This window comes from Helicoverpa armigera, chromosome 20, assembly GCF_030705265.1.
Source record: "Helicoverpa armigera isolate CAAS_96S chromosome 20, ASM3070526v1, whole genome shotgun sequence".
In the NCBI taxonomy this organism is placed as follows: domain Eukaryota; kingdom Metazoa; phylum Arthropoda; class Insecta; order Lepidoptera; family Noctuidae; genus Helicoverpa; species Helicoverpa armigera.
Window position 1 is genome coordinate 1,721,302 of NC_087139.1, and position 23,479 is coordinate 1,744,780.

The following is a 23,479-nucleotide window of genomic DNA, read 5'->3' on the forward strand; positions in this document are numbered from 1 at the left end:
GACAGTAATTTTGTTCTACTGGGGTACATTGGACCGTTGTTTTTCAATGTCTATCTGCGTGTGGGGCGTTGTAAACATGAGTAGCTTCTAACTTATTTACAGATACAATATGGTACAATTCTCATTGAAACTTGTGTGTCTTAAATCTATAGGAATAAATACTTACAGGTGATCTCTATTGGCATTTCCGAAAGCAACTGGTTGCTTACATAATTATGCCTTACTAAAGTTATGAATAAAAATATCTACAAAAAAAACTCTTCCTAACATCTGCTTATAAAAGACTCAAAAACCATTACCAGAAGAACCATTCTCCCACGGGTGCAAAACAGTTTAATTGTCAAATTAATCCACTCAAATCTCAACGCAAAATCTCACCAAGACATACGCATAACGCCTTCAAAAATTCAACGCGAAAATTAAGCAGAAACTCACACAAACGTAATAATAACATGTCTGACTTAATCCGGGGGATCGTTGGGCTCATCCAGATGAAACTAGCATTACTCACCGTCAAGCCTTTCATATTTCACGCGTGACAAGCTGGGACATGAGGAGATTTCCTTGGGGACACTACAAGGTCATATGTACGAGTATGGGAGTTTTAGATAAGATTATGATCAGGTGGCTTTTGTTGTAGTCTTGGATTGCAGTGGAAAAAGAGGTTGTGAATGAGAGTTGAACGCGCCCAATACGCTGTGCAACGGAACGCGTCGAGTACAGCGGGGCGCGGGGGGACCACGGCGGCCATCGCGAGCGACGGACGGCGGCGCCGAGCACATTCGGCCACAGGCAGCGCAGGCAGCGGCATGCGCCTTACCGCTCGACATACGCACAGTGCCTTTTATTAATATACAATATTTGTTACAGTATTCAGTTGAGTTTCATTTCTCTCAACATCTGGCGACCGTGACAGGACTTTATTTTATGTACCTCCCATGCTCGGCTTAAGCTAAAATTTATATGTTCGCCGCATGAAATTCTCGGAAGTTCGAGAACATACCATTGGTTTCTAATAACCTAAAACTATTTACTGACCACAAAGGTTAGCTTATAAGCTTCGGAATAATAATACATTCCGTATTTTGCATGCAATTCAAAGCTTTATGCCGAACATTCCAGCGTTCCTGGCGTGCGACCCACGTGCTACCTAAGTGACCACGTGCTTCAGTGCTTCGCTGCGTCCGGGGCGCGCTGCTGTTGCTGCTACGTGCTGTGTTAGCGAGCTCAGCGGCAGCGGGCAACGGCTTCGCGGCGGCTGCATGGTTTGTGCCGCCTGACTGCTGGATTGGTTACCGGTTGGATTGCACATTTTTATTTCACTAAGTGGCTATTTTTACGGGGTTACTCAACTCATTGTTTGTGCGTAGTTTACTAGTGTTTTTATTTCATCATGGCGCAAGATACGGTTGCCTCTCCCTATGGGGAGAGTACAGACTTTAAATTGTTGGTCCGTAGACGTGGTGGAATACGTAGTAGACTTACTATATTCAAACAGTTTATTGATAAATACCAAGTTGGTAGTAAAGCCTCTAGCCTTAGTCCTTTAGAAGTGAGAGAGCTATCTTTGCGACTCACACAGCTACAAGAGTTATTGTCTAAATTTGATAGTGTTCAATCTCAAATAGAAGAAATTGATCAAAATTTAGATCAACAAATGTTAGAGCGAGACTCTACAGAAAGTGAATTTTATTCCATGATTTCTTTTACACAAGAATTGATAAGTTTAAATTCAGAAAGTAGTAAAGAAAATAAGTCTGAGTCATTTCATTCAAGTTGTAGTAAAATGAACAATTCTGTCAAATTACCAACTATTAATTTGCCTACATTTGATGGCAACTATTCTAAGTGGTTAGAGTACAGAGACACATTTGATTCTTTAATAAATAATAATGAGTCCATACCATTAATAAATAAATTTCATTATTTAAGAAATTCATTAGTCGGTAGCGCTTGTAATATAGTTAGGTCCATAGACTTTACCGCTGCAAACTATCAAGTTGCATGGAAGTCTTTATGTGATAGGTTTAATAACAAAAATATTCTTATAAATAATCACTTACAGGCATTAACTAATATCAATCCAATCCAAAAGGAATCTTTTAAAGCGCTAAGATATGTGATGGATCAAATTCAAAAAAATTTACATTCTTTAAATATATTAGACATATCTACAACTGGTTGGGATCCTTTAGTTATATTCTTGGTGTCAGCCAAGTTAGACCCTAGAACTAAAAGTAAATGGGAAGAACACAAAGGTCATTTAAGTCACCTACCTTCTCTTGAAGAATTTATAAAGTTTTTAGATAATAGAGCAAATGTCTTAGAGACTGCTAATGGTAGTAGGTATTATGAAAATAAAAACTCTACTCATAGTAAGGATAATAAGTCTATTAAATCATTAACAACTACATTACCTGATTCAAAAACAAAAACATGTGTTATCTGTAATAAAGCGCATTATGTACATAAATGTAATAAATTCAAGGCTTTGAGCTTAAAGGATAGGCTGTTAGAAGTGGCTAAGCATAACCTGTGTATCAACTGTCTTCGTAGTGATCACAACAATTCAGAATGTAAATTGAATAGTTTTTGCCGGTCTTGTAATGAAAAACATAATTCATTGTTACATAGCAACAGTACAATTACTAACGTAGCCACAGAAAGTACAGAATCCACTCAGCCACCAACTATTCCTGTTAGTTTGTCAGCTCATTCACCAGGCCATGTTTTGTTATGTACTGCACAAGTTGAAGTAGTTAATATACACAACAATAATACTCAGCTTGTGCGTGTGTTGTTGGATACTGGTAGCCAGTCATCATTTATAACAAATAACCTGAAGGAAAGGTTAGGGTTACAAGCTACACAAATTAATTCTTTTAATGTTAGTGGGATAAACAATGCAGCTTGTAAAATTAAAGAATATTGTAATATAAAAATTAAGTCTAGGGTAAGTTCATTTAATAAAAGTGTTAATTGTCTGGTAATTCCTAAAATTACAGGGAACTTACCTGGTGTTCAGGTGGATGCTGAACACTTGGGGTTGCCCATTGGGGTAGTACTGGCAGACCCTTTGTTTTATGTGCCAGCTGAAGTTGATATATTAATTGGTGCGGACCACTTTTTTGATATTGTAAATAATAATAGAATAGTGTTAGGATTAAACAAACCTGTATTGCAGGAGAGTAGCCTAGGTTGGTTAGTTGCTGGCCCCATAGGTACAACTTATTTTAACCAAAATGTACATTGTAATTTAGTTAAAAATAATAAATTAGGGTCGCTTCAAGACCTCCATAATTTAGTTAAAGGGTTCTGGGAGGTAGAAGAATTGCCTACAGACTCTAATAATAATTATTCAGTTGATGAACAGTATTGTGAATCTCATTTTAATAAAAACACTAGTCGTTTAGCAGATGGTAGATTTTCTGTAATGATGCCACTTACGGAAGCCCCGGAGCAGGCACTTGGAAATTCATTTCCTACAGCAGTTAAACGTTTCTTGAACCTAGAAAAGAAATTAAATAAAAATGAGAAGCTTAAGAAACAATATAGTGAATTTATACAAGAATACAGTAAGTTAGGGCATTTAAGCGAAATAGAAAGGCCTAAGTTTGGTTGTTACTTACCGCATCATTGTGTAATTCGGGAACAACATGATACCACCAAACTGAGAGTAGTCTTTGATGCTTCGGTTAAAACAAGTTCAGGGAAATCTCTGAACGATATACAGGCTATTGGCCCAACAGTACAGAACGACTTAATATCTATTCTTATTCGTTTTAGGGTACATAAATTTGTTTTAACTGGAGATGTCGAAAAAATGTACCGTCAAGTGATTTTGAATAAATCACAGCGGCACCTTCAGCTAATTTTGTGGAGGGACCAAACCAATCAACCTTTAAAAATTTTACAGCTCAACACTTTAACATATGGGATGGCTTCAGCCCCCTTCTTAGCTACAAGGTGTTTAGTTGAGCTGGCTGATAAATGTCAGGATAAAATTATTGCAAATGTCATTAAAAATGATTTCTACATCGATGATTTAAATACAGGAGCCTCTACGGAAGAGGAATTAAAATATATTTATTCAAATGTTACTGAAATATTAAATTCAGCATGTTTCCCTCTACGAAAATTTAGAACTAACTCTCATATACTTAGTGACAAATCAGAATCATCATCTAATTGTCTTAACTTTCATGACAACGCTAATGTCTTAGGTCTGAAATGGTCACCAATGACTGATGAGCTGCATTTTCCTAATGATATTGAGTTGGCTTCAAAGGTTACCAAACGTGTGATTATTTCCACCACATGTAAAGTTTTTGATCCCCTGGGGTTAGTTAGTTGTTGTGTAATTAAAGCTAAAATTTTACTCCAGCAATTGTGGATTGCAAAATTAGATTGGGATGATCCCGTACCTGAGCCTTATGCAAAAAATTGGTTTAATTTCATACAAAATTTACATCATTTTTCTAATATTACAATACCCCGGTATGTATTGGGTGAAAACTTGGAAACCCAGTCAGCGGAGTTACATTGCTTTGTAGATGCAAGTCAGCAAGCATATGGAGCATGTGTTTATTTACGTTCCCAAGATAGTAAACATAATATTACAGTTAAATTATTGTGTGCAAAAACTAGAGTTGCTCCAATTAAAGAACTCACTATCCCACGGTTAGAGTTATGTGCAGCTCTCTTAGGTGCTCAACTTAGTGAGAAAGTATTACAAAATGTACCATGTAATATTACAAAACAATATATGTGGACTGATTCCACAGTTGTACTTGGTTGGCTTAAAACTAAAAATAAAGTCTTACAAACGTTTGTACGTAATAGAGTCAATAGAATTAATGATATGACCAAAGCGTTTATATGGAAGCATGTTCCAACCAACTTTAACCCTGCAGATTTAGCTTCAAGGGGCATTGACCCACAGCATTTACAGTCATCATCTTTGTGGTGGGAAGGTCCTTCATTCCTAAAGCAGGAAGAAGGTTATTGGCCTATTCAACCTAACACTATAATTCAAAACTTACCAGAGGTCAAAGTATTAGTCTCAGATGTAGACATAACTAAAAATAATTTAGTACAATTTGAAAGGTATTCTAGTTACAGTAGACTTAAAAGAATTTACGCATATGTTTTACGCTTTATTAATAATTGTAAAAAAGTGTTAAAATTAAATGGACCTTTGCAAGCTAATGAACTGGAGAACTCTTTAACACTATTACTTAAGGTTAGCCAATCAGAATCGTTTGCAAAGGACATAAAGCACATTAAAGAGGGAATAAAACTGCATCACAAAAGTAAGTTGTTACCCTTAAATCCTATTTTAGATACTAATGGTTTAATTAGAGTAGGTGGCAGACTAAGACAGTCTGATTGTCAGTATGACAAAAAACACCCTATTTTACTGGACTCTAAACACCACTTTACTAAACTTTTGATGAGATATGAGCATTTACATCTTATGCATGCAGGTCCACAGTTGCTCCTGGCATCAGTACGTGAGAGATTTTGGCCACTAGGTGGTAGGGTCTTAGCCCGCACTATAGTTAGGCAGTGTGTAGTTTGTACTAGAATGAAAGGTCAAACTGCACAACCTTTAATGGGTGACTTACCAAGTGTTAGAGTCAACCCAGACTTTCCATTTAATTCTTGTGGAATTGACTTTGCTGGACCTTTTATGATTTCCTCCAAAAAGGGTAGAGGTAACCGTATCAGTAAGGCTTATTTATGTGTATTTGTATGTTTAGTAACTAAAGCCATACATTTAGAAGCTGTGAGTGATTTAACAACCGAAGCCTTCATATCATGTCTGCGTAGATTTGTGTCGCGTCGTGGCAAGCCTTATTCTATACATTGTGACAATGGAAAGAACTTCGTTGGCGCTGACAATGAGTTGGGTAGGGTTATACAGTCCAGCGTTCAGGCGGTATCAGACTATGCAGCCAATGAGGCAATTAAATTCAAATTTATACCCGCATACTCTCCACATTTTGGTGGGATTTGGGAGGCCGGTGTAAAATCCGCAAAATTTCATCTTAAACGTGTTGTAGGCAATGCCTCACTCACATTTGAAGAATTAGGGACGCTCTTCACCCAAATAGAGGCAATTCTTAACTCCAGACCCCTTTCCCCTCTGTCATCAGATCCCATGGATACCACTCCTTTAACCCCCGGGCACTTTCTAATCGGACGGCCGCTGATGTCAGTGCCTTCAGCGCCCGCCCAGAATTGTAAAACCAACAGATACAAAGCCCTCGAGCAGCTGAGACAGGCCTTTTGGGAGAGGTGGCGGATGGAGTACATGGCGGAGCTTCAGAACCGGGCGAAGTGGAGAAGGGACACCTCAACCATCGATGTCGGGGACCTCGTCATCCTGAAGGAAGACAAGTTAATGCCTCTCCACTGGCGCATGGGTCGCGTCACCAAACTTTACCCCGGAGGCGACGAGATCTCCAGGGTGGCGGATATCTACACTTCCACCGGCACAATCAAAAGGGCAATTAATAAATTGTGCCCCTTACCGGTGCACCAAGGTTGAATACATTCAACGGCCCGGAGGATGAACGCGCCCAATACGCTGTGCAACGGAACGCGTCGAGTACAGCGGGGCGCGGGGGGACCACGGCGGCCATCGCGAGCGACGGACGGCGGCGCCGAGCACATTCGGCCACAGGCAGCGCAGGCAGCGGCATGCGCCTTACCGCTCGACATACGCACAGTGCCTTTTATTAATATACAATATTTGTTACAGTATTCAGTTGAGTTTCATTTCTCTCAACAAGAGTTGAGAATGTTTAGAAGGAAATGGAGTATGCGCCATTAAGAACTCTTAATTGTAGGCAAAAAGAAAATGTGGATTAACCGACAGGGCTTACAGTCTTACAATATTTTTTATTCATTTCACTATACTAATTTGGTCTCTATTAAGTTCTTCAAACACATTGAAGACAAAACAAATATTACATCTACCTATATTGCTATCAACAGATTTTTTGATGCAAAGGACTGACTTGATGCAAATTGGATCTACACTAGTCTCACTACTGGTTTTGCGATACTCCTACAGTACAACCAAACAAGTTTCGTTAACAGACAAACACAAACACACAACCGATACACCAATAAACTAAACAACGAACCCAAACCGATTCCAAGAACTCCCAAAAATAACGTGCAACGTGACGTGTTGCAAGTTACAAATCGGAATTTCACTAAAGGAGTACCGTCGCAACACAAACATGAAAATCTTAACCAACCGATCTAGTAAACAGACCAGCGTCCACCGTACCAAGCCTCCAATTGTTTACCGTACATGGTTAAACGAAGTGTTTGCGAACCAATGTTTGGTGTACGTGCAACCATTTTATATTCTGAACGCAACTGTACGAACGAGATACTTAAGCTATCTTAGTCTTGGACAGGGTTTTAGTCGTGATCATCTTGGATTGGTTTTTGGAATGAGATATGGATTTGGTGGTCTGTTGCAGCTTCTGTTTTGGGTTTTTCTCTTTCTGGTCTTTCTTCTCCTGGGATAACCTGCAACATAGAACTTATGAGGAGCTATGTAATTATAACACAATTATTAAACATTCTTTACGATTCAAAGATATATATTAGGGAGTCATATTTTTTCATAAGAAGTCAGATTTTTTCCAGACTACAATAAAAAGGCATTTGTTAAACTCTATTTTCGATAAAAAATTTCTAGTTCGTAAGCTTTGTATCGATTATCGAGTCGCGCTCTAAGGTGCCAATAGAGTGCTTGTACTCACAAAGAGAACAAAATAATAAAGAAAACTTCAAAGCAAAATTTCACTATATACTAATTCTGCATTTTAAATTCTAGGAATAAAATCTAAAATACATGATTGAAATCCAACGCTCTTTCTAATTGGAAAAACATGAAAGTTAACACAAGGACAATGCAGACATACGCTCATAATTTTATTGTCATCAAAACAAAACACAGGTAATTGAAAACCGAGGATTCTGAAATCCTCTAAGCCTTTTTACTTTTTCTAGGAACTAGCATGAGGATAATTTCACAACAAATAAAAATCTAAAAACATTTTTACATTTCGCAAATACAGTGGAATCTATTTTGACGGCTGCAAAGCCCACTTCTGTCAAAAGCCCTCCAGAGAAAAGCAGCGCTGTTGCGAACTAAAGCACCCTCAAATTCGCCTATAGATTGGACACAATGCAACTCGACAACTTTTGGGAGAAACTGAATAAATAGATAAAGCCGCTTTTTAATTATTCAAATGATGTCCCACTACCGTCCTCAGATCCCAACTTTGGATAATAAATGACGATGCAAATTGGACTTTATAATACCATAGTCAAAGTTCAATTTGGGTTAGCAACGTTTTTGAATAGAAGTGGAGCCATTTCCTTTTGCGATATCGGTACTTTATTAAGCTTTTTGCCAGTTTGTGCTTGCAGTTTGGGAGTAATATCGTTTTTGAGCAATTTGGTACGACGACAAAAAGATTGGATTAGGTGTGTTGATTACCTTATTTACATAGTGTCGTTAGTAAAATAAGCGAGGTTCGAGGTACTACAGAATTTTAGAGCTATTTCAGAAACTGTTAGTATCTCTGCTAGATTGTACCTTGATAATAGAGAGCTATTCGAGAGGTTCGCATAAGGTTCTTCTTAGTTTTTATCTCAAAACCGTATCACAATTGGTTAAGTAAGTTAAACCATATTTTTGCGCGTGTCAAAAAGAGCGTCTATTTTGTAAATAGTAGGTTTCCTAACACACTGTGATTTTAGGCCCTAAACCCGTTATTTTTGGGCTATAAAACTATTGGTTCTGTGCCCGAATAGAAACCGCGACACGTAGCGCAAAAGTTAATTAATGGTTGAACCGCGGGGTCAGAGCACACTAAAACTTTCGCATTTGTATTGGACATGCTACTTTATTTTGTTTTACTTGAAACAATAAAAAACTCATAAATGTGAGTTTACCTTACAATAATTTTGAAAATCTTACAATGTACTGTGGAGGTTTTATGCCAATGTATTTCAAAACAATACTGGTCGTCGTCGTTGATAAACGCCAAGTGCTGATTTCCAAGTCTGATAAGTTAGTTCCTTGAAAAAGTGTTCATTCAATATAGAGGAAAGCTATGGAGCACCTTGAAATGGACCTACAAAAATAATTATTCTGACGATGATGACGCCAAAATGGGGCATTATTGCTGAATCAATCAGTGACTTTAAAATTTTATTTTTATAGAAATGTATTTTATTATCAAAATATCAAACTACACCCCTAACACAGAATTCTACATTCAAAATAACATCAACACGGACGATGTCTAAACATCAAAGCTAAATTAGAAGTGCTTAACTCGATTTCCTGTACGTCTGAACTGAATAGTCAAATTTTGGGTATTTTCAGGGATGCCAACGTCACAGTAACGAAATAGGATTTATTCGAACACGTTCGCACTGGAAAGGTTTCTAAACAAGATTATGGATCCAACTGGAACTGACGCCGTGACTATCGTGATGAACATTTTAAGTTGACTTGTAATGCTGGGATTAAAGCTAATGTGCGCATTCATTTTAGTTACTGATTTTAGTTACTGACTGTGTCAAAACACGGCGAAGTATTTTTATGAATAGTTTACCTAAATCATCAATTGTGCGGCCTTTTTGTGAGTGTGTTGGGGTCTGCTCCTATTCTAATCAGACGCAGCAGAGTACCTACCAGTATTTTACATGAGAGTCTGCTAATCTGGCCTGCTTAACCGAGTTACTTAGCCATCCGGATATTATTTGTTATACTGTTGCTTATGCCAAGCCTAATAAAGCCTGTTAAGAGTGACATTTATGGCATTTACAAAAGCTTGTAAGATGAGTTCTATCATTCACTCACAAAAAGGCCTTAAATTTTCCTTTCCTGTAATGAAAACTTGATGTATATCCTCTTTGTCTAGCTCCAGCATAATCTTAAATATTGCAATCCCAATACATAAGAAACATAACCAACAAAACCAAACGAAACAAGACAAGACCATATTTCATTCTCACATAGCCAAAACCGCCTCAAAACGTACGTACCCGACACGGTGCGACATTCGGAAATTAATAACGTTTCCGCGACGCTCAGGACCGATTTCCATTGCAAGCAAACCAGTACTGGGGATATTCAATAATAACGTCCATAGACGTTTAGTTGGCATGCATGTTTCATGATATGAGATTGGAATTCGGCATGTTCTGGGAACGTAAGATTGTTTCGCAGATAGAGTAGTAAGTAATATGTAAAGAGGATTTGTATCATTGAAGTCATCTTGAGTATGTCGGGACACCTTTTTACAGACGGTCGGTTAGCCCCCTGATAAGTTATTAATTAACTTGTGTTATGGGTGATTACACAACTGATAAACTGCATATAGCTACATACACATGTTAACACCCAGCCAACGGCCAACAAGCATGTTCATCACAAAACTGTCGACCGAACCTTGAATCGAACCCGGGACCTCAGGTTCGGCAGTCCGGCATAGTGAGGTCGTCGAGACCTTTGTAGGTTATTAATATTTCTACAATTCTTAGCATGATTTATAACCAGTACTGGGGATATTCAATAATAACGTCCATAGACGTTTAGTTGGCATGCATGTTTCATGATATGAGATTGGAATTCGGGATGTTCTGGGAACGTAAGATTGTTTCGACGATAGAGTAGTTAAGTTAGAAAGGGGATTTGTTTCTTTGAAGTCTTAAGTAGTTTGAAATCCCTCGCAGGACATTTAAATATTTATTTTATTTAGCATGCTTTATCCTTATTCTCTTGTTTTTCTTAAACATGAGCATGTTATGGTTATTTTGATACTTGACATTGCTCCTGAGACACTTTCTATTAATATTTCATCATCATCATCTTCGACACTTATCCCTTTTTTAATTTTTATCGGAGCAGGAAGTATTCTTCAATTCTTCTCTGTCTGCCGTTATCCTACAAGTAACATCTTTAAACAAATGTTTAGCAGATAGTAGATGTTCTAAACTGGTTGACTTCTGGCTAATACGTACTAATTCCACGTTAATCTACCTCGATAATTACGAATCTAATTACTCTGTAATTGTAACCTGATCAAGCTTATTGGAGTACATGCCTAAAGGCATTGACGCTGACGTTTCGTTGCTTATGTCAATAACATGCATAAACTTAACACAGGAGAAGAGAAGCTATAAATTAATTGACTAGTGGACTGTACAGCTAATTAGCTATAAATTCAATATAAATAAGCCATTTTGGTATAGTTATCGGCACGAATCTTGAGCTCTGACCTACATCTGCGCAGAAGTGATTTATTAGCAAAGAACTAATCACTGCGGGCCAATCACCGCTTAAGTCCGCTCCCGCGCCTCACTTCATACCACAAAAAGGACCCAATAAATTAATTCTGCGCAGGTGAAGGTCAGAGCTCAAGATTCGTGCCGATAACTATACAAAATTTTATAAAATGCACTCAGTACAAAACACTTCTATTTACCCTCTTATAGATTAATTAGGTACGTCTTAACAAACTACTTCTAAAGAAAGCAAGCTCAACAATATTTTACAAAGACTTAAAGAACATTTTAAATCACTTAAAAGAACAGCGAAGTACAGATAAACTGTGTCCGGGCTAACACAAATACAGTACGGTTTTCTCAGTACATTGTCTCATTGTATCCGGACACTGGACGGGTAAGAACGCCCGGACATACGGATGTCCGGATGGCAAAGACGTCACTTATCCCCCTGTTACATTGGCCGATTTATTATTTGAACTTCTTGGATGTGTTTTAACCATTTTTGTAAAGGATCGTGATGCGCTTTTGTTATTTTGTTTTGTTTGTGTGTGTGAGTATGTAGTGATTGGTTTATTAGTAAAGCGATTAGCTGTTTGGACAGGTACTGTAGTGACTTAAAAAGGCTAATGAATCAACAAATATTAATATGCTTGCATTAAATATGACTGTGATCTTTATAAAGCCATATAAACCATTATACTTTCATACTTATCATTATCATCACATATTCATTTTAAGCTTATCAGTTCTTATAAAGGTCTCAATAAACGAACAAAACTTCTTTAATCCAGAGAACGGCTCAAAATATGACTGGCAGTTTCACTAATATTCAAATTCAAATCCTCACGTTCGAAAATCAAGCAGTTACGAAACAAAAACAGTGATAAATCTGTGTAAGAACTCCACTCCAAGGTATAGGACTCCTCTCCAAGAAAACGTCAACACTTTCAACAGACTATCAATCTTTATTCTTTTCAACACAATCTCGCTTGCACGACCGCACGGTACGGTGCTCCGCTCAGAATCCCGCCATTTGCCAAGTGTTGCTAGCTGTTACCTCCAAACGGAAAATGTCATTTTTAAATTATTTCGTTTGGTGAATCAATTGAACAAATTATTTTACTATTAAAAATTATAACATATGAAATTAGATATCTAAAATATATCCAAACCTTACACTCGTCCATCCTGACCTCGTGTATGTCCCCATACACGTACTAGGTGGGCTATATAACCTTACACTTGGCCAATAGCGATATTTTACAAAATTCATAAAAGGACAGCACCCCCAAAACGCCCCCCTTTCACCACTTCCTAGTGTTATGGCTGGGAAGAAGAAGTGGCGAAGAACAAACTTCCCAGCAACACAGCTGTCTATTACAATTTAATTATAATTGAATTACAACTTATACAATTCAACATCGTTTCAAATTATATCACAAAAATTAAAGCAAAAAAAACAACACTGTATCTGTGAAATAATCATTAACATTAATAAGCCTTACATATATTATATTGGCATAAATATATTGATTGAGACACCACAGTCAGGACACTAATGCTAACTCCTTCAACCATTCATTTCTGAAGGAATTACAACATAAACTCATCATGTGCCTCGAACCAATCAATTCTCGAGGACTTCCTATCCCTCAACCATTCATTTCTGAGGGTTTCAACTAGACGAACTCCTTCAACCATTCATTTCTGAAGGAGAAACTAGAATGCCTTTAACCATTCATTTCTAAAGGACTTACACCAAAAACTCATCTGCATGTGCTTCAAACCAGTCAATTCTCGACGACTCGTGACGAATTTCTCTCTCGAATCTTTAAACCAATCACTTCTTAGAGTCGAGGAGCGATATCTGTAACAATACTAAATTCATACAATGAACAAGTCGCTCCTCCCACCGAATAATATCGTTATCAATAAATTCAAATTTTACAGGAAAAATAAAACAGTGTTTTTTTACGATTATTGGAAAAACTGTGCAACATAAGAGAATGATTTATATATCAAATAAAAGCTATTTATTTATAGAATCATTCTAAACAAATTTATTTACTGTTTATTTTATTAGAACGAAGTTATTTAAGAAAATAAATTTTACTGGAAACGCTAGAAAAATATTATTTCGGAAAACAACATTACGATATTATTCGCGTAAGAACAAGCAGAAAGCGTGCACAATAATAGTATACTACAATGGTATTCATTAAACAAAGACAACCAAACATAAACAGTAATAGATTGTACCTGGATTTTTTGCCGATATAATGCATATTATATATTAAATTATTGTTTTATTACTATTTTATTTTTCAATTAACTATCAAGTAATATCAATTTATTAGAAATATAAATCTCAATAAAACTATGACTTTGTGATAAAAGGAAACTGTTTATTAATAAAATGAAAAAACATAATCATTTGTTAAAAAAAAAATTACAAACCAAACTATGATTAGATCTGTCCGATCTTTCATAAACACCTTAGTACAATAATTTAGTCTCTGTCATTGTCATCGTCACTATCAGAATCCGAAGCTGGTTGTCATTACAGCTTCGGAACGAATGATAGTGGGCTTCAGTTCTGCATAAGCTGAGTAAATCTTCTAGCAGAGCTTTGCTGACCGCAATTGGTTCAGAGTATGCTGGTTTTAGACTGGTCACCCTCGTTTTGACTGTGACCAGTTTCAAAAAAACGGTGGGTAATATTTTCTATATAGCCTTTTTTATGGCATATAGATAAAGTGCAAACACATACCGGTTTTTATTTTGGCCCGCGCAACCATCCGAATAAAATGATATGTATTTGATTCCTCATTGTTCTTCCATAATTATGAACTTTAGTAAACAGCGCCCTATTTCAATAGAGCCTCTTTAAGCTGTAGAAAGGTGCCACACATAAATCTTTCTTTGGTTTAAAAAATGAGTAGTTATATTGAGTATTAAATATTGATTCGTATTGACGTTTTGATGCTAGACCGAGGCTCTCTGAATATCAACTTCAAGGCCGAACGTTTCCGTCTGATGAAGGCCAGGCTCCGACCAACACTGCTCCAAACCATGACAGGATCTGAAACGTTCCAGTCAAATCTGGAGAACCGATTTGCCGCCGTGGAAACCACAACAGACGTGAACCAGAACCATGAATATGTGGTTCGGATCCTCAGGGAGGAAGGTTCGAGATTCTGTAACATGCAGCGTAAGGGCAAGAAATCAAAGCTTTCGGAAGAGACATTAGGGCTTATGAAGAAACGACGTGAAAACCCGCCTGTCACTTCGTCAGCTAAGCGGGGTCTAAACCAAGAGATCAACAAGCACGTACGACGCGACCTCCGGTGCTCCAATACTCTTGTCATTGAAAGAGCAATTGAGCTGAATCGGGGGTCAAAGGTGTTCGTACAATCTCTTGGAAGAAGCCACTTGACGAAGCTGACCACAACAAGTGGAGAAGTCGTTTCTTCGGTGCCGGCAGTCCTTTCGGAAGTGGAAAATTTCTATGGCCGGTTATACGCATCGCATGCATCTCGACCTGATCTCGGAAATGAGGATTCTAGAGCTACATTAACACGCCATTTCACCGAAGACCTGCCAGAAGTCAGTAGTGGCGAAATCGAGATCGCTCTGAGACAGCTCAAAAATGGAAAAGCCCCTGGCGAGGATGGCATTACAACAGAGCTATTAAAAGCAGGAGGAAACCCCTTACTGGGGGAGCTCCAGAAGCTTTTTAATGCCGTCCTGTTTGAAGGGAGAACTCCAGAGGCGTGGAGTAGGAGTGTTGTCGTCATGTTCTTCAAAAAGGGAGACAAAACCCAGCTGAAGAACTATCGACCCATTTCCCTCCTAAGCCACGTCTATAAGCTGTTATCAAGAGTGATCACGAACCGACTTGCGCGAAGACTCGACGAATTCCAACCACCGGAGCAGGCTGGGTTTCGGAGCGGATACGGCACCATAGACCACATCCACACAGTGCGGCAGATTATACAGAAGACCGAAGAGTATAACAGCCCCTGTGTCTAGCATTTGTGGACTATGAGAAGGCCTTTGACTCGGTTAAAATCTGGTCTGTTCTGGAGTCCCTGCAGCGTTGTCAAGTAGATTGGAGATACATCCAAGTGATGAGATGTCTCTACGAAGCCGCTACAATGTCCGTCCAAGTACAGAATCAGCAAACAAGGCCCGTTACCGTTGCATCGAGGAGACAAGGGGATGTTATTTCCCCGAAACTGTTCACTAATGCAATGGAGGATATGTTCAAGACGCTGAACTGGAAAGGACGCGGCATCAAAATCAATGGCGAACACATCTCTCACTTGCAATTTGCTGACGATATCGTCATCATGGCGGAAACGCTGCAGGACCTACAACAGATGCTGAACGACCTGGCTGAATCTTCTCTACGCATCGGCCTACGGATGAACTTGCCGGGACCGATTGCGATACACGGCGCCGTTCTCGAAGTTACTCGGAAATATGTATACCTCGGGCAGACATTGCAGTTAGGTAGAAACAACTTTGAGGACGAGGTGAATAGGAGAATTCAGTTGGGTTGGGCTGCATTTGGGAAGCTACGTCGAGTCCTAACATCGTCGATCCCACAGTGCCTAAAGACAAAGTCTTCAATCAGTGCGTCCTACCCGTCATGACTTACGGAGCCGAAACGTGGACACTGTCGGTACGGCTGGTTCACAAGTTTAAAGTCGCTCAGCGGGCTATGGAAAGGGCTATGCTCGGCATTTCTCTGAGGGATCGCATCAGAAATGAGGTAATCCGTCAGAGAACCAAGGTCATCGACATAGCCCACCGAATCAGCAAGCTGAAGTGGCAGTGGGCTGGCCATATTAGCCGAAGAACCGATAACCGTTGGGGTAAACGAGTTCTAGAGTGGAGACCACGCCTCGGCAAACGTAGTGTAGGACGTCCTCAGACACGGTGGTGTGATGACTTGCGCAAGACGGCTGGCAGGAGCTGGATGCGAGAAGCCGAAAGTCGATCTCAGTGGCGTGCACTTGGAGAGGCCTATGTCCAGCAGTGGACTGCGATAGGCTGATGATGAGGACCAGAATAATTCAACAAATCCAACATTCGTCTAGCTCGGGGATTTTTCAAAACAAACTTTTTAATTTTTGCAGTGTTTTGATGACACTTTATTCTTAATCTATACAATTAACTCTATAGATATTAATTTAAAACAGAAAATCGCTTTATATTTAAGTAAACTCGTATTTATTGCAATTAAAACAGCAACATTATTTATCGCAACACTTCACCACGAAATTATTGTCCGGTACTGATTTAAAGTAAACAAACACGGCGACTAGGCAGCACGTGCCGCGTACTCAGTATTATTCTATCCCTTTCTTTATCATTAGAAAAAAAGAAAGCGATGCGTATTGCATGTAGCTCGCGGTAATAGATAATACAGTAATCGTATGTTGAGTGTAAACATCGCCTCGGTAAACTATTGCAAAAGTAATTGTTAGTTTTTTTTTAAATATAATTTAATAGTAACTAGCATTACCATAATTTAAAAATAAAATGTCTACAGGAATAGTATTGTTAGAATATTTTACTATAAAATGAGTTTCCTGTTCTTACTCGAATAATATCGTTATTGTAACAAATTGAAAATCTTATTTGCAGCGCTACCCGTAATCACTACTAGTGATGGTATTCACGTAAATAAGCACAATAAATCTGTAACCGAATAATAATGCTATGGTTATTATAAAAATTCTAGTTTGTAATATACTTATAGGAAAAATGTGAAAAAAATTTACAAGGTGTAAAAGAGTATGTACATGACGAATATGCAATAAAACAAAAAGCATCGTTATGTCACATTACGATATTATTCGGTGGGAGGAGCGAAGTATCCGGTAAAAACAATTAAATCAAAATAATCTGTGAATGTATTATAAGAAAATAACTAATTTAATCTAATCTATACATCTGTTTCGCAATAAATAATCACATAATATTATATCTTTTAAAACGCTTATCTACATTTCATCACCACTACCATCATTACTCGATTTATACACTCAATCAATGCCGTCATCGTTCACCCCCAGTGACTCCGCATGAATCAAAAGACGCATTCAATCCACAGCCACGGCAGCGTTGCGCACACACTAGGCGTACGCGTACGCTCAAGTACTAGGACAGGAACCAGTCTCTACCTGTTGTTGCCTAAGATCTTCGTAACTCTAAAAGCTTTAAACTTTTACCGTCATTCTGCAAATTCATTTTAGTAACTTGACCAAATCCTTTACTATAAATTCCAGCCTGCTTTCCACTCTTATCATAATACTAATTCAATATCATGATCAACATCATTAGCCTGGGCTACTTCGTTTAATATGGGATTCATTTCACCATTCATTCACCTCCTCGGACCTATGGTCTTCTGCAAGCTATCATTATGACCCCACTGGATTTTCCCCATCTTACTATCCCATTCTCTTTCGTCACTGCCCACGTTTTGCGCCTTTAATGCCTCCAATTTGGCGCGACCATATCGCTCCACTCGTCCGTCTGAGCGCGGATAAGCCACCGCGTTCAAACATTTTTCACGCCCTTATCCAGATAAAGCCTTTTAAACGCATGTGAAGTAAAACAACTACGGCGATTACTTATTAAACGGATGGGCGTCCTAAAAGTATCAAATATATCATTTAAGACCTTGATAACATTCTGTGTATTAGTGTTCCTAACGGCTCTAATAAATACGATATTGTTAAAACATCAGCTACCACCAGTATGTGAGTATACCCCAATGTTGACTTCACAAAAGGCCCCAAGTGGTCTAAATGGAGTGCGTGAAACGGTGACTCTACTTTAAAAGAGTTACTGACTGTAACCGTTTTATCATTATTGCTATCATCCGAACATTTCGGTGGTTTGAGAATTTAAGCTCATTTAAATCCTTCTAAATAACTAGAAGTGGCTGCTCGGTAAACTGCCCGATAAGAATTTGTGTGTCTAACAAATTATCGTTAACGACCTTGCAAGAAACAACCGCGTTTACCTCAACTCATGTTAAACCTAGATCCACGGAACCCAGCGATCCCACCATACTATTTCTACATCTAATCTACGATTCACTACGATTAACTTTCACGTTAACTATCTGTGGAAATTAATAACGAGAGCCCCTGTACCCATACCACAAGTTAAATCTTACTTTGGGTACCAGTGTTCAACGAAATTATTGTACATGTGAAAATTGTAATCACTGATGTGTGTTTTCTCTTGTGTGTATCTTTTTTGAGACAATAAACTATTTACAGCCTTACTTAATAATTTATGCTCCCACGAAACTTTCGTTTCTCGCGAGAATATAAAATGTGAACCCTTCATTTCTCACATTTATATGAGCAAAACGAGTCATTCATTTATCGCAAGGTCACATCCAACTGAAAATTGATTGTCATGTGAACCCTTCACCTCTCACAGACACTCAATCTAAATAGTGAACCATTCATTTCTCGCATAATTCAAAAGATCATCATTACTCAATCAATTACATGTGTCATCTTAATCTAAAGACTTCATTCGAATTCAAAGGAATATCATGGATAACTAACAATACTTAACAATACATAAAAGGAAGTAAGTAAACATAAATATTAACCTTTTGACATTTCTAAGGAATAAAATCTTGGTACCCACTTGATAGTAAACAATCAATGACAAAAATCAATTTATGGACAATTCCTTATCTCGCATCAATAAAAGAAAACAAAATATCGATAATCATTTTATAAAAATATTAATAGGTTATTTGTAATATTCTGGCTTATTTACATAAAAAACGTATAAAATTTTGATCCACCCTGAACATTCAGTATTGTGACCGCATTTTATAGTACTTTAAGCCACAATTTTTGGGTCCTAATACTTTGAAACAGGCACTACTTAAACATACTACTGCGTTTTACTTTACTTTACTATTAAAGTCAAAAGGACTTTGAGGAACGTAGACGTTTTGTTGTACAAGAACGGAATTTATGTTCAGATATGTGATTGCTGTTTATTTCTAGAAACTGCCATTTCTTTCGGTTACTTTTAAAATGACATCAAATGGAAAAGAACCACAAATAATTATTTATAATTTTCTTTCTAATCGGCAAGTATGAAAATGTGACTTCCGTTTTGTGACCAAATCTATGGTCACATACGGGCTGAGCTCAAAGTCACAACATGACTGATCCTATAAAGTTAAGCTTACATGGAAACAGTGATGTTGTTTCAGAAATTCAGAATAATCGTTTTCTGTGGGGATCAATTTTATTTTATTCATGTTTACAATCTTTATGTAAACGAGGTACAATATTTTTGTAATTATTTGTTCCATTATTGAAAAGATATAGTATTTCTTGATTATTATTAAATGTTGATCTGGAATATTACATAATTATAATAATAGCGTCCATGTAGATGAAGCTTTATCCTTTTCAGGCGTTCAGTGGTATGACTGTCCCTGTTTTCTATTTTAAACAAAAAAAAAAATATTTAAAATTCTTTATAAAACACTGTTTTGTTCTGTTTTCGCTCGATGGACAGGAATTGAATTTTGATTCATAACTAGGGATCACTGCAGAAATATATTTTTATTATAGCTTAATATTTAAAAAAATTATATCCGATGTGCATTAAAAGTCACATAACTGAAAGTTTGATTTTTGTTATTAAACGTTCAAAGAATTGTCGTGTTTTGTGTTTTTTTTTTTAAACGAAGTTACACACATGTTGACACAAATAAAAAAAAAAAAAGCTCAGATCTATCCTGTTTACTGAAACAGTTGTCGGTTTTGTGACCTACTTTTCCATTTATAGCATCGGATAAAAGGCTTAGGACACTGAAGGTAAGGATGTCCTTCTTCTGCTTACAATTAAAATTCTTTATTGTTAATCAAGGACTGAAGTAACTGGTCAAGCATCTCGCAAAGCAAGTGCATTAGATTTCACAGTCCGATCACTGATTCTGTGGGTAATGCTAATGTAATCTACAGCTCCCGTGATATCTTTTCCCGTGATATCGCACTGATTCAGCAAGTTTTTCATAATAATAAATCATAAATAGGTTCGTTCGTAGCATCTACTTCTACGTTTAACCACTTCACTCTCCACCAAGCAGACACAATAGTAAGACAATCGGTGTGTATCACATATGACTCATGGGACAGGGAAGTTATTAAGCATGTCCTCCAGGGTTTGACCATAATTTGTTCACAAGGAATGCACTAAGTAATTTCTCCTGACACTCCCGCCACGTAAATCGTTTAGAGTTTAAACTCTCATATCAAGTTTGGCCAATCCCTGCAGCTCCTGCATAGCAAAAGTATCGTCATTTGTCGTCCCAACCATCGGCCGAGGCGCACTCGTTCACCTTTCTAAGCCAAATATCCATGCGTTGATTTTTAGTAGTCGGATTAAAATCATTCAATATGTTTTTAAAATCGAAATGTTTCGATGGTGCGCCTTGAGCCATGGGTTGAGACGGCGACGCGACGGTACACGTTTAACGGAATTTAGTAGCATTAAAAGATCGTTAGTAGTAAAAACTGGACTACATAACCTTCGTGATGGTTGCTGTTTCTGGTTGACATCCTGGTGCCCATCGTGGCAGTGCGGCGCTGATCTTTGCTGGCTCGCGCTCCTCTCTTGCTCTCCCAGACGTCGACTGCGACTTCCGCTTCGACTGCCAGTGTGGTTGCTTCGCGGCGACTCTCTTTCCGGCATCTCCAGCCTGTGCTGAGTCCAGCTGCCGGTGGCATCCATTATCTGGTCTGGCAACTCACATAAAAATAACTCACGTTAGATCTATTCACAATAGCAAAATAATAGGATACTTAGATGAATAGACAAAATCGTAAATATCTTGGAAACGGTATCTCTGATCGTAAAAATAACTGAGAAATCACACCCTTTTATATACCCAGTTGTGCCAAATTAGCTATCTATTGAGCTATATATTTTGTTTTTTGGGTGGTTTTATAAAAACGAGGATTAAAATTATTTGAGGGTACTTTCGTAAAAACGTGGTTTAACCAAAAAAAAAAATCATCTTAGAGAACGGCATGGTATCTGTATTTTTAACCACCAAATAAATAATAACTTAGACACAAAAACATTGAAATTAAATTAATTCTATGCCAACCTATTGGCTTAAGGGCTAGGCTTTTTGGCAACCGATCACACTATTCTCTGTGAGCATTGTGCACACCTGTAACTGACTTATTTACACAGGACTAACAATTGTAAACTTATATATGCGTAAGCAATTGTAAATAAGTTGTTGGTGTGCCTTGAAATACATAAACCTTTTCACGTGAATTTGCCCACCAAATTGGTATAAAAATAATAATTTATTTAAAATATCCAATACGTCAATTCCAAATTCAAATGGCTAACGCATAATCTAAACAAAAATAGAAGACGTGTACTTACGCAGTATTTGCGCTGTATCCCACTTCTGAAATGTAAGAACTCCACTCCAAGGTATAGGACTCCTCTCCAAGAAAACGTCAACACTTTCAACAGACTATCAATCTTTATTCTTTTCAACACAATCTCGCTTGCACGACCGCACGGTACGGTGCTCCGCTCAGAATCCCGCCATTTGCCAAGTGTTGCTAGCTGTTACCTCCAAACGGAAAATGTCATTTTTAAATTATTTCGTTTGGTGAATCAATTGAACAAATTATTTTACTATTAAAAATTATAACATATGAAATTAGATATCTAAAATATATCCAAACCTTACATCTGCCTATAGAAAATACGGCCGGGCCTAAAAATACAAGGTCCAAAAACTAAGGAAATTGGAACTTTTCCCTATGTTTATGTTGGAAAAGAAGTTTCGTGATTACTTCCATTTATTCTTGGAATCGTAAGCCGGTACACTATTCTAAAAGGGGAGTAAAATATTTTCAGGGCACCAGAATTTCAGCCATCAATTCTTAGAAGGGACTTTGACGTGACTGGCTTTTACTGGTTAGTACTAGTTAGATGCAGTAGCTAGAGGTTTTTCGACAGTATAGACTGATGTTGATATTCTCAGAATTCTAGACCTTTTATTTACCAAATAAAAAGCAGCTGGCCGTAAGGTGCCTATTTTTTGGTCCGATAATTCCTATACTTAGCGGTTCTCCTACATAGGACCTCTTTTAAATATATGTATATCATATCATACCTATTAAAAACACAAACACACAAACTTGATCTATCATAACTGTTAGAGATAGCTTACTTATTTTTAAAATTATGCGCTGGCTTTCAGAAAACCAGGAAGCATCATAATAAGATATTCCTACTGAGAATTATAAAATTCCCTTTCATGATTACTTATCAAATGAAGAGATAAGATTATGCTTCCCACATTCATCTTATTCAACCTCTTTGAAGTTATCGTGTATTAACCTATTATGTCAAAATCTGTTCGCAAACAGAAATGACATTGACTTTGACGTTGACGTTTGTGACAGATCTCGACTCTTTGCGATCATAAAAGTGATATGTAGAAGGTACAATTCGTTCTGTAAAACTTGGGAATAAAGATTTGGTATGATGTTATCTGACAGCTGAGGTTGAAGATTATACGAAAATATCTACATAGGTACATGATCTTTAATGAATGTGGATTTTAAACGACTTCAAAATAAGAAGTTTCTTATTACAGATGTGGCAATTTTTGAGAAAATATGATAAAACATATAATAAAAATATATTAAATCTTTTTGATAAAGTAAATTATCAAAAAGTAACATTGATGGTACTTAAGACCACTAGAAGACTTACCATAAAAAATAATATACAGTTACAAAATAAAGTACAAAATAACGTCGCGCATTCACATTTCTTTAATTTCCAGCGACGGAATCCTTTTCTAAGTCTCCTCAACTCTTCGTAGGGAGTCCAAAGGACTACTTTCCTTGACATGTACTTGTGCTAGTTGCAACTCTTTTGCTCAGTTGAGCGCAAAAAAGTAGGTAGTACTTGTGTCCACTCTAGCTGCGAGCTAAGGACGGCCGATTCTTATTCAAGGAAATTATTCTATGAGAATTTTACGCGTCATGATTTTGTGTTCTCTGTGTGTGTGTGGAGATTCAAATTTGGAATTGCGAAA

General features: G+C 37.5%; 1 protein-coding gene and 1 long non-coding RNA gene across 2 annotated transcripts in view; one reads left to right on the forward strand and one right to left on the reverse strand.

Moving 5' to 3' along the window:
- Positions 1-23,479, forward strand: part of LOC110382677 (hemicentin-2) — a 317,734-nt gene that overhangs the window by 252,464 nt on the left and 41,791 nt on the right. The window lies entirely within an intron of this gene.
- On the reverse strand, positions 12,280-22,111 carry LOC135118304 (uncharacterized). The gene is made up of 2 exons (XR_010277493.1): positions 20,930-22,111; positions 12,280-13,201 (listed from the first exon to the last, which is right to left on the reverse strand). It is a non-coding gene; the product is annotated as an uncharacterized LOC135118304 (long non-coding RNA).